Genomic DNA, 9,333 nt, shown 5'->3' with positions numbered 1-9,333 from the left:
TTAAGCTGATTGAAAATTGGTTCTTTCTTTTAATGATGTCTAATACTTTTACTGATTCCTCCTGAAGATTAACTAGAATCAGAGAAGCAATAGTGGGAGACCACTCTACTTGAGGAAAACTGAGGTAAAACCATTTTATAAAAAGGGATTACTCTCCTTCTTCCATAATCTCCCTTGGCAATGTATTTGTGACATAGCAAGGCTGACTGAAATTAGCTTTGTTATAAGAATCTCTTAAAGGAGTCTATTTACCTGGTTCAGGTTCCTACTCTTTACCATATTTAAAGAGGATTCTTTAAACACAAGATAAGAAGAAATGGCAAAAATATTTGTTAAAAATAACTGAACCTCTCTTCTCAGGTGGTCGCCCCAGATGGTGGAAGGGCATTCTTGGGCCACCCGGTGGCCATTGTGGCCAAACAGGTGCTGCTAGGCAGGAAGGTCGTAGTTGTGTGCTGTGAGGGCATCATCATTTCTGGCGATTCCTACAGAAACAAGTTGAAGTACATGGCTTTCCTCTGCAAGCAGATGAACACCAGCCCATCCCATGGCCCCTACACCTTCAGGGAACCCAGCCACATCTTTGGGAGGGTGATCTGAGGCATGCTGCCCCACAAGACCAAGGGAGGCTAGTCTGCCCTGGACCGCCTCAAGGTGTGTGTTGGGATCCCACCACCCTATGACAAGAAAAAGTGGATGGTGGTTCCTGCCCTGAAGGTTGTGCATCTGAAGCCTACACAATAGTTTGCTTACTTGGGGCACCTGGCTCATGAGGTTGGCTGGATATACAAGGCAGTAACAGTCACCCTAGAGGAGAAGAAGGAGAAAGCCAAGATCCATTACCAGAAGAAAAAGCAGCTCATGAGGCTATGGAAACAGGCCAAAAAGAATGTGGAGAAGAAAATCAACAAATACCCAGAGGCCCTTAAAACTCACGCACTCCTGGTCTGAGTCTAATAAAATCGAACCCACATTCTGTACTGTGTATCATATGCATGATAAACAGCTTATATCATTAGTATTGATGCCCAGTGTGTATTGAAAAGTTATTTTGATTAAAATTTCCTATTATCCTTACTTTTCTAAAATTGTGGGCCACAAAAGTATTCTCAGGGAATTATTGGATCCAGCCATCACTGTATCACCAATGAAGAGCTAGTGTCTTGAGGATAAGCACAAATTTTGGATCTCTGAATATAAACTTCTGAAAAGACTCCCTTTTCTTCATTTTTTATAAATGGGGGGTATATTATACATACAGTAAAGTGTTTAAATCTTAAGTACAGCCCAATTACTTTTTACATGTGTGTGCACCCACGGAACTACCACACCGATAAGACATAAAACATTTCTAGGCTTCCAGAGTCTTTCTGGTGTGCACTTCCAGTCAATATCCTCCAAAGATAACCACTATTCTTCTGTCGTCAAAAGTTAGGATTTTTTTTTCCTTTTTTAAAATTTAAACTTTAGTTAGTTAACATACAGTGCGATATTGGTTTCAGGAGTAGAATTCAGTGATTCATCACTTAACAACATCCAGTGTTTATCACAGCAAGTGCCCTCCATAGTACCCTTCTCCCACCCACCTCTGTCCATCAACCCATAGTTTGTTCTCTATCATTAACAGTCTCTTATGTTTTGTTTCCCTCTCTTCTCTTCCTCCTCCCTTCCCTTACGTCCATCTGTTTTGTTTCTTAAATTCCCCATATGAGTGAAATCATATATTTGTCTTTCTCTGATTGACTTATTTCACGTAGCATAATACATTCTAGCTCCATCCATGTCATTGCAAATGGCAAGATTTCATTCTTTTTGAAAACTGAGTAATATTCCATTGTACTCATATACCACATTCTTTATCCATTCATCATTCTTGGACATTTGGGTTCTCTCCATAGTTTGGCTATTGTTCATAATGCTGCTATAAACATTGGGGTGCATGTACCCCTTTGAATATGTATTTTTGTAACCTTTGTGTAAATACCTAATAGTGCAATTGCTGGATCGTGGGGTAGCTCTATTTTTAGTTTCTTTTTTTTTTTAATTTTTTTTAACCTTTATTTTTGAGAGAGAGACAGAGTGCAAGTGGGGAAGAGGCAGAGAGAGAGAGGGAGACACAGAATCCAAAGCAGGCTCCAAGCTCTGAGCTGTAGGCACAGAGAATGATGCAGGGCTCGAACTCATGGACGGTGAGATCATGACCTGAGCCAAAGTCAGACTCATAACTGACTGAGCCACCCAGAAGCCCCTATTTTTAGTTTCTTGAGGAACCTCCACACCGTTCTCCAGTCACCATAAGTTAGTTTTATCTGTCCTTGAACTTTATATAAATGTCATCATAATTGTTTTCTTTTGTGCTTAGGTTCTTTCACACAACATTATGTCTGTGAGATTCCATGTTGTCACATATCACAATAGCTTGATCTTTTTCATTATTTTGTAATATTCTACTATTGATGGACATTTGGTTTTAAGTCATTGGTTATTATGACTAGAGTAACTATGAGCATACTTGTATATCTTTGAGGTGGACATATTTTTCTTGGGTATACACCTAGAAGTGGAATTGCAGGAATATAGAGGAGACTATGTCTGGAAGCTTCATCTTTAATAATTGAAAAAGAAACTGATGGTATGGGGGAAAAATACCTTCTACTGGCATCTGTTGTGTTAGATGACATTCTTAGAGAGTATTTTATAGCTGTAGTTGGTCAAATTGAACAGATGTATTTCTAGGTAAATTCTCAAGGAGTGAGTGGGTAAAGTCAGAAGCACTTGAACTACCTCACTAATACATTGTATGTGGGCCAATGAGAACTGTTTACAATATTTATTTGATTCTCTAGAAAATGCCAAAGTTTAAAATATTCTGTCATTAAAAATTCTTGGAGGTATGAGAGTGCTCCAATTAGATTCAACTATAAGATCTTTGATACAACACAAAGCCATCTATGGACCGCAAGTAATCACAGACAAGACCTTTCCACAGGGATATAAACAATGCTCTCAACTACCTTTTCTATTGGCCACTGTGGGATGTGGAACTTCCACTTGGAAGTCATCAGTGAGAATAAAAATATTTCCTTATTATTTCAACCATAGCACCCAACTTCAAATAAAATGTCTCTTCTCTTGCAGGGTTTTTCCTAGGTTTGAGTTAAAGTCGTTGTGTGGGGAATAAATCTGGTGCCAAGTACAAGCTAATAATTAAATTATACTTATCCTCTGGGGGAGCTGAAGTCTGATCAACTTCCTCCACACTGTAGAACTGTTTCTTTTTTCCCTTAAATGCCCTTCCCAGCCCTCCCCAGCTCGCCCTGCAACTACCACACAAATGATTTGTGTTTATTTTTTATGCCCTAGTCTCCTTTTACAAATCACTTTATTTTCTGTAAAACCCCTTTGTTATAGCAGATCTCTTAACTACCTTCCTACATCCCATTGGCATTAGATTAATTGTATAAAGGTTATCTTGGGGTTTTGTCTGGACTTAAAAAAAAAAAAAAAAAAAAAAAAGAAAGGAAAAAAAGCATCCTGGGAATAGTTCCAGGCTCTTTGATTAACTGGGCAGTTCTGGAACTTAAGTCTGCCTTTGCCTTTCCTCACTTGAATTACGGTATTTGTCATTGGCCTTCTCTATCTGGGTGTGCTGGTGAGAATTTCTGCTAATACAGGATGTTACACTTTGGATTCTCATGATGTTCCCTCTGAGGTCATTTTACCTTAACATATAAATCTTTATTTAGATTTCCTAATAAATGAAGGAGTCAATGTTAGAACTTTTCTAAAAAAAATTCTATGGAGTCCTTATCATAGAGACCAGTGTGGCCTTTAAATCTTTTCCTTTGGAGGGCCTTAACATCTGTCAGTCCAGTTTAACTTTGTTTCCAAGGAGCTTGGATCAGAGCAGATTATTTTATTCACTAGGTAGGCAACCACTCTTCAAGACTGTCAAATTTTTCCTATCTTGGAATCTACATGCACAATTCAGAAAACTATGATGACTATAATTTTATTCAAATGGGTCAGAAGTGTGGGGCTGCTTGAAAGACACCATCAAAGTGAGCCCTGTCAACATGCTGATTACAAAGCCTCCTCAGCTCTACCTTCATGAGGTGGGCCAAGAGTTGCTTCTTGCTATGTGGTCTGCTGCATACCCTGCCACTAAAAGAAAAGAAGAGAAGGAACCAACATTCATTAAACACCACATGCCAAGCACTCTGGAAACATTTTACATGGGTTAGCTGAAAATTCATGATTATAGGAGGGGAGTGAAATAACTCTTCATAATGATAAAAATGGGGAATTCTTTAACCACAGGTGTTACAGATTTTACAGATTCTTGCCCAATCTAAGGGTACTTTCTTTGGGGATGACTGGAAGGAGTTGAGCAGCTGAGTTTAAAAGACTTTCCTTTCTTGAATAATTATTGGTTCAATTCGTGAATGTTTTTTCTCAATTGCTGCTTTCTGTACTTCTAGCCTGGCCCTGTGTCCGTCTTATTAAGTATTTAAAGCAACTTGTTCATAATTTACTTATCTGCTTCTATACTGCTATTTAGCTGCTACCCTGGGGATGGAGTTTCTCCTGGACAGCTGCTTCATTCTTATGTTGGCTCTTGTCCTGCTTGGGCTGTCTGCTCTTCTCATTTTTCCAGAATCTCCTGGCGGTACTCCTGGTTGGCTCCTGATTTTATACCTGCCAACTCTTGCTGACTCCTCCCACTTATCATTTCATCTACCAGTCCATTCTGGACTTGTTCCTTCTCAAACTGGTACCACATCATTTGTTTTCCCACTCTGTGTAACTCTATTCTTGGCCTGACACATAGGACACGATTGACCAAGGCACATACTATTGTCCATATCTACTACATCTCTGCATTGTTAAATTGAATGGATCACATTGACCAAAAGTTATGACCAGGATGATTCTGGAAATTATTCTTTGCACTGGTCTATAGATCTAGTCTTACAAATAAAATCAAAGAGTACTCAAATGATTGATCCTGAAAACCAATAAAGAGTTGCAGGAGAATTGAAATCTGCTTATCAGTTTTTTGAGGAACGGCATCTAATGACTTATAATATCTCTAAAGTAAGGAACTATGTGTCAGAATAATTTCCTGATGTTGGATAAGTTTTGTAAGATACAAAAACAATTGGAAATCTCTGATTTTCTAACCACAGAATGGACTTAATATTAGTACTAGTTACCAGATATTTAGTTTAGATTTATTTCCTGATCTAATTATTTTTTTAAAAAATAGTCTTTTGTAAAAGTCTTGGAAATTCCTCTCTGAGAGGAGAATGGTTACAAGCTGATTAAATACTGAATAAATGCAGTTTGTCTCCAAAATTGATGTCATCAATTCTTTCCCTCCTATGTGCATGCCACACCTCTATCTGAAGATGGAATCTATTCCTCTACCATCTGGAATCTGGGCTTTGGACTGCTTTGACCAAAAAGAAAATGGCACAGCGTGAGCTTTGGGCCTGGTCTTTGTGAGAACCAGAAGTTTCTACTTTCTGCCTGTTAGAGCCCTGAGTTTCCATAAAAGAAATCCAAGTTACTTTGTTAGAAAGAAAGACCACTCCAAGGATCATAGAAATCAATGCCAGCCATGTGATTAAGAAGCCATCTTGGACACCCCACCAGTTGAACCTGCACATGGCTCCAGTCTCAGCAACTTTATGAGTGGAACTGTATGAGAGACCACAAGGGAAGTCTGCCCAGATGAACTCATTCAACTCACAAAAGTAGAAGAGATAATAAGTTGTCTTAAGCCACTAAGCATTGGTGTGGTTGATTACATAAAAGTAGATAACAGACAAATGAGTCCCAAAGTTTAGGATAAAGCAAGAGTCCAAACCAAGTGCTTCCCATCAAAAAATTTTTATCTCTGGGGGCACCTGGGTGGCTCAGTCAGTTAAGCAGCTGACTCAATTTTGGCTCAGGTCATGATCTCACAGTTCCTGAGCTCAAGCCCCAGTCAAGCTCTGCACTGACAAGGAAGAACCTACTTGGGATTTTCTCTTTCCCTCTCTCTCTTCCCCTACCCCACCTCTCTCTCTCTCCCTCTCCCTCTCTCTCTCTCTCTCTCTCTCTCTCAAAAATAAATAAATTAAAATTTTTTTATCTCTGGATTTCTCTCTCCACATTCAATCTAGTTGGCCTTTCTCCAGTTGTTTTATCCATAATGTTAGTAATGAATGTGAATAATAACTGTTAAACTTAAGCCTTATATATGTGAGTTGTATATATAAGTCTTAAAGTTTATAAATTTATTATATAAATACAACTCACAAAAGCTATTGGCACATCACAGTTGAGTTTGTAGAATTAATGGTGGGGAATCCCGATGGAGATCACCAAATTTTACATATCAATGATTTATTGGGCAACAAGGATACACCATCTGATACGTGCTCTTATTTTTTTTTTTTTTTTTCCATAAGAGGATACCAACAGAAGCCATTCTATGGCCACTAAAAATATCCAACATGACAATTTGCTCTCTGACTTCCTAGAGAAAATATCCTGCATGATAGTTTGTTATCTGGCTTCCAGGAGAAATTAATCCTCTGCCATAATTTAAGACTATTCCAGCCCCCAGAAACTAGAAATATAAAACTACCTAGACCCACAGCTTGGGTTCCGAACAACACATCAATCTCCTGCTGAAACTCTCTGACTCTATTTCCTGATTTCAGCAACTGGACCTTTGATTTTCTCTTTGTGTCCAAAAATAGAGAGAAAATGGTATCTAAGAAAAAGAAGAGCCAAAAATATATTTCACATTTACAACATACTAGGTATTTTTCTATGTGCTTCTAGGTCATCTCCTAATCCAGTGATACAGGGACTTCTCTTCTCCCCTGTTTTCTGAATTTCAGCAAATGCCCCCACCCCTGTCCTGTGTCCATATGGTCACTTAATCCCTAATCGGAGACACATCTTTGATGTCTCTCTCTTCCTTTCATACTTTGAATCAACTCCATTGTTGAGTCCTATCATATCTATCTCTAAAACAACTGAATTTAACACTTTGGGTACATTTAAAAGATATTTTATGGTATGTGAATTACATCTCAATAAAGCTGTAATTTAAAAAGTTAAAAATATGTCTAGAATCTTTCCACCTGTCCTCATTACCACCATTATCATCCTTATTCACATCTCTGTCTTTCCTTCCCTGGATTACTGCAGCAGTTACTTCCTAACTGGTATCCTTGCTTCAGGTCTTGCCCACTGATGACCTATTTCCACATTGCACTCAGAATGATCCTCTGAAAACATAATCCCTAACATGCTACTTTCTTGTTCAAAACCCATCCAATGATTTCCCATCAGCCTGAGAATAAAAGCCTTCAAGATCCCCCATGATCTGGTCTTTCTTTCCAACATGATCTCTATTACTCCCCACCTGCTCCTTTCTTCCACCACACTGGCCTTCTTGCTCTTCCTAAAATGTGCTAAGTTCACTCTCATCTAAGAATTAATAGTCTTAGCATTGGTGTTCTCTCCTTCTGGGACATGCTCCCTTCAGCTCTTGCAGATTTCTGTTTAGTTCTTCTCATCAGAGACCTTCCAAGGGCATTCTGTGCGATGTCTCATCCAAACCTCCCATTATTCTTTATCTCTTTAACCTGCTTTATCTTCTCTCTACAGCACTCATCATTACATGACATCATATAACATTGTCATTTGTTCATAGCAATGTAATCTCCACAAGTAGCGAGGCCCTGTCTGTCTCCAGCATGTAAAATACTATCTGGCACATAGCAGATGCTTGGTAAATATTGTGGAATACTGAATGAATGTGAATGATGAATTAAGGAATGAAGGTATAAATATTATTAAAAACCCCTCTTTGCTTAGTTTACCAGTTTTATTCTGTCTGGGAACACTCTCCTTATATTACAAAGAGTGACCTAGCATAACATACTTGTGTTCTGATTGGGTCTTATTCCCACCAAAGTTTTGTGGATTGCAAACATCCTAGCCACTTTGAAGAGATACCAGCAACCTCAATATGTCCCCCAAGATCTCTAATATGTCCCCCAAAAGAGGCCTAAAGTGCCCTCCTCCCACTGAAAGGACACTGAGACCAATGATCTCCAAGTCACAAAAACATTTTCCTATAATTATCAGTACTGAAGCCCAACAACATATTCTCCAATAACTATTTATTATATGTGGTTATATGGTAAGTCCTGTCCTGGACACTGAATATATAAAAATAAATACAGTAGAGTCACTTAGAAGGTCCTTTCAGTTTCCCTTGACTAAAATACATGGGTGTTTTGTTTTGTTTTAATATTATTTATTGTCAAGTTGGCTAACATACAGTGTATACAGTGTGCTCTCGGTTTTGGGGGTAGATTCCCATGAGTCATCGCTTACATACAACACCCAGTGCTCATCCCAACAAGTGCCCTCCTCAAAACCCATCACCCATTTTCCGCTCTCCCCCACACCCCAAAAACCCTCAGTTTGTTCTCTGTATTTAAGAGTCTCTTATGGTTTTCTTCCCTCTCTGTTTGTAACTAATTTTCCCCTTCCCTTCCGCCATAGTCTTCTGTTAAGTTCTCAAGTTCCACACATGAGAGAAAACATGTGATATCTGTCCTTCTCTGACTTATCTCACTTAGCATAATACCCTCCAGTTCCATCCATGCAAATAGCAGGATTTCATTCTTTCTCATTGTCAAGTAGTATTCCATTGTATATATAAAATGCATGGTTTAAAGAAGAAACTAACCTAATTTTCCCATAACACATTATTTTTTAATTTCAAAGAATGGACACATTTCTTATTCTCTACCCTGCTAAGAGCTACCTTAAGATCACTGCTTCCCACTAACAGTGTCTCTCTTAGTCCCTCTCCTTCTGCCCTCCTCTTACAGAGTATGTCCATTTTCTTTTTAGAGGTTAGCCCACTCAGTATATTCTTGTTCCCACCACTTCCAACTACCCCTCCATAGTTCCATCTCTGTAATTGTTATCACTAAATATGTCAAAAGAACATCTCCATTCTATGCCAAAGTTGTTTCCTTACCCATCACCAATGATCTTCTCTTCTGAGCTCTGTGCCCCTTTCTGCACTCTCTTCCTCCTGGTGCTCTCTAAAGTATTTGACCCTGTTGACCTTTCCATCCTCCTCAGACTCCTATCTGCCTCATTTGAGCTGATCCTACCCCATTCTTATTTTCCCCTCCTCTCCTCCCTAGCAGTGACCCTCAGTCTCCCATATTCTGCCAAGGGAGAGTCCTCTAGGCTCTGCCTTTCAGCCACTATTCCCCTCTGATATTTGTATCGGCATTCATGGCT

General features: G+C 38.9%; 1 pseudogene; it reads left to right on the top strand.

Annotated features, from left to right (window-relative positions):
• Window positions 1–387: 387 nt before the first annotated feature.
• On the top strand, window positions 388–951 carry LOC115521544 (annotated as a pseudogene).
• The last annotated feature ends 8,382 nt before the right edge of the window (window positions 952–9,333 follow it).

The sequence above is a fragment of the Lynx canadensis genome, chromosome C1, assembly GCF_007474595.2.
Source record: "Lynx canadensis isolate LIC74 chromosome C1, mLynCan4.pri.v2, whole genome shotgun sequence".
Lineage (NCBI taxonomy): Eukaryota > Metazoa > Chordata > Mammalia > Carnivora > Felidae > Lynx > Lynx canadensis.
This window is presented reverse-complemented; position numbering and strand designations above follow the sequence as displayed.